At 44.7% G+C, this 2,797-nt stretch overlaps 2 long non-coding RNA genes across 2 annotated transcripts; both read right to left on the reverse strand.

The window, feature by feature from the left end:
• Positions 1-876: 876 nt before the first annotated feature.
• Positions 877-1,325, reverse strand: LOC121079178. Its single transcript, XR_005824917.1, has 2 exons — positions 1,181-1,325; positions 877-977 (listed from the first exon to the last, which is right to left on the reverse strand). It is a non-coding gene; the product is annotated as an uncharacterized LOC121079178 (long non-coding RNA).
• A 478-nt stretch (positions 1,326-1,803) lies between these two features.
• On the reverse strand, positions 1,804-2,471 carry LOC121079179. The gene is made up of 2 exons (XR_005824918.1): positions 2,407-2,471; positions 1,804-1,976 (listed from the first exon to the last, which is right to left on the reverse strand). It is a non-coding gene; the product is annotated as an uncharacterized LOC121079179 (long non-coding RNA).
• Positions 2,472-2,797: the final 326 nt, after the last annotated feature.

Genomic DNA, 2,797 nt, shown 5'->3' on the forward strand with positions numbered 1-2,797 from the left:
TGCCTCTGCTATCCCCAGAACTATAGGCATGGGGGATCTCAAGAAAGAGCAGGTTCTGATATGAGGTGTTTTCAGTGCTCCAGCTAGGTAAGCACCCCAACACCCAGGTCCTTGCCCAGACCAGCCCCCAGTCAAACTCCCCAGCGTTTTGCAGGTGCAGGTCTGGCAGCACTGCGGGATGTGGCAAGAGGAACAGGACGGTTCTGTGTGCAGACAGGGAGCAGACACCACAGCACCTCCAACAAGTCAGAGCGAATTTATAATTCAACACCAGAATTAATAACATACATCACATTTAAAGTCCTTAATATGTGTGGCTAGGCATATTAACAGGCTAATATGAAATTAGCATCATAGCAGCAGGCACGAGTCATTCAGAGGCTTCTCCTTCCCTGCAGCTAGCAGCAGAGCAATATGCTTTCGGTTGGCTTAGGGTGAGAATATGCAGCACCAGCAGATCTGTACCCAGTCCATGCCCAGCACAAAGCAACTGAGTCCTACAGAGCTGGACAGGAATATGAGTGCTTGTAGTCTAGAAAGCTCCATGATCTTCAGGTGCTGGACAAAGCCCTGGAAAACCCAGACCTCTCAACAGCACATCTGCAGGAGGCAATTCCCATATTTCAGTCAGAAACTCAGCAATAGGGAGAGTCCATGCCTTTTTCTGGGCTCATCAGAACCATTGTCTGATGAGAAGGCAAGAAGTAAAGCCCAGTCCTGATGGAAGCAGGGAGGGAAATGGTTGTGTTGGTCAGTCTGGTGAACAGCCATCCCCAGGCTGAAATACTGAAAGTCAGAGTTAGCAAGTCATCTCTTCACGCAGAGCTAAAAGACACTGAAGCAATGGGGAATGAGAAGGGAGAGCTGACTTATTTCTGTATTTGCTGCCGTGCTGGAGGAAAAGAGGCCAGTGCTGGAGCTGGGCAGGTTCTGGTGACCCTGGGGCACAAGACATGGGCACCCTGCCTGGAAGGCACCTGGGAACAAAGACACAAAGGGAAGAAGTCATGGTAAAAGGGAAGAAGTCATAGCAAAGACACAGGACTCCAGACCATCTTTCCTAGTACCCATTTGAATGGCTCTTCACTGCTTTAATGCATGAAAAGCACAAAAAATAGAGCTGTCTATGCTTACTGTTCTACTCTGAACATCTCCTCTTGACAAGTGCTTCACCACATACTTTAATTCCTGCTAAGTCTTCCAATGATCCCACAGATGTATTCAGCTCCTACAGGTCTTCACAAAATGCTGCCTTTGACAGCCTGCAGCAGGAATTCAGCATTTAGGTTGCACGACTTCCCACAGAAACAGCTGTCTTCACTGCAGAACTAGACGAAGTACACAGATTTAGCACTTAAAAAAATATTAAAATCACTATGCACCATGTCAAATGGCAATGCTACCACTAGGTAGCAAGAGGGAACAGGGTCCCTGTTAGCCTGGCCTGTGTACAGGTAAGATAAGCCAGCATACAACTGTGGTGCATCACAGCCCTACCCCGACGAAGTTTAGTGTCCCGGGGGACCTCAGGGGTCATCTGGTCTGACAGCACCACAGGCTGCCCTGATTTCCAATATGAACTGAGCTGTACCCATAATAAAGACAATAACCTATTATTTTTCATTTTGCCTGATGAACGATCCTTCATTAATTGTTTTATTTAGGTTGTCCCTTGTTTTTCTTTTCTCTTCTTTTTTTTTTTTTTTTAAGAAAAAAATTAAGAAAAAAAAAAGTAGTCTAAATACATTTATCCTCTGCTTTTGCTTAAGGGCAAGTACAGGTTGTACCTTTTTGCCTTCTCACTTTCTGGTTTCCTTCCCAGAAACTGCTGAAAATATTTCCTTCTTGAATAACTTCCTGGAATAAGCCACCCTTCCTGCCTATCTCTGAGTGAAAAAGACCATCTGATCTGGTGCTGCCTGAAGTCAGTTACAATCTGCCATCCCTTCTGCAAGGAGAGGAGTGCACCAGGAGAGCTGGAATGTAAACAAATACTGCAAAGTTTTTGGAAGAAGAAGGAAATTTCTAGGGGACAGAATCAGCAAAATGAACATCAGCCTTTAAAAAACAGGTTGCTACCTGTCAGCTGCCTGCTGAGAGAGAGCACAGAATGAGGGAGCTGCAGGCACTGGATTTGAAGTCTGAACAAGAGCAGACTGGAGATACTGGAATAATAAAGATGCATCTTGAATGATCAACAGGACCTGAAAATCACAAGGAGCTGGAGGAAAAGGAGTGAGATTAAAAAAAAAATGTTAGAGAAGAGCAGCTGGCTGATAATCCACTTCCCTGTGACTGTGCAATAAGAGAGTGGAGTTCAGAAGAGTACCTTAAGAAAGTATTAAGACTTACAAACACAGGGGGTGTTCCCCCCAAACAACAACAACAACAACAACAAAAACTGACCTTGTCTTGTTGCTCCTGATACTGATACCTGGACTAAAAGTAGTTGGTATAGGGAGAATATCCCTGGGTAGCATCTTTTGCCAGAATACTTTAACTGATTACCAGGATACTCAGCAGTATCACTCTGCACCTGTGCCAGTGTCAGGGTGAGACAACAATTACATTGATTTCAATTATCCTTTGCAGGGGTGAGGCTTAATGCTCAGATTTGTCTCTTGCTTGCAGTGCTCAGATTAGGTTCAAACAATGAAACTTTAGCATAAATATATTGCAGTAAAGGTACTGAGGAAGAAAATCTTTATTTCTCCTAGTGCTTGAATAAACTTTATTCTTGGGCAAGATCCTGGTGGGCAGACAAGACTACAGATCAGCCTCCTGGGCTCACCACACA

The sequence above is a fragment of the Cygnus olor genome, chromosome 16 (assembly GCF_009769625.2).
Source record: "Cygnus olor isolate bCygOlo1 chromosome 16, bCygOlo1.pri.v2, whole genome shotgun sequence".
NCBI classification, from domain to species: domain Eukaryota; kingdom Metazoa; phylum Chordata; class Aves; order Anseriformes; family Anatidae; genus Cygnus; species Cygnus olor.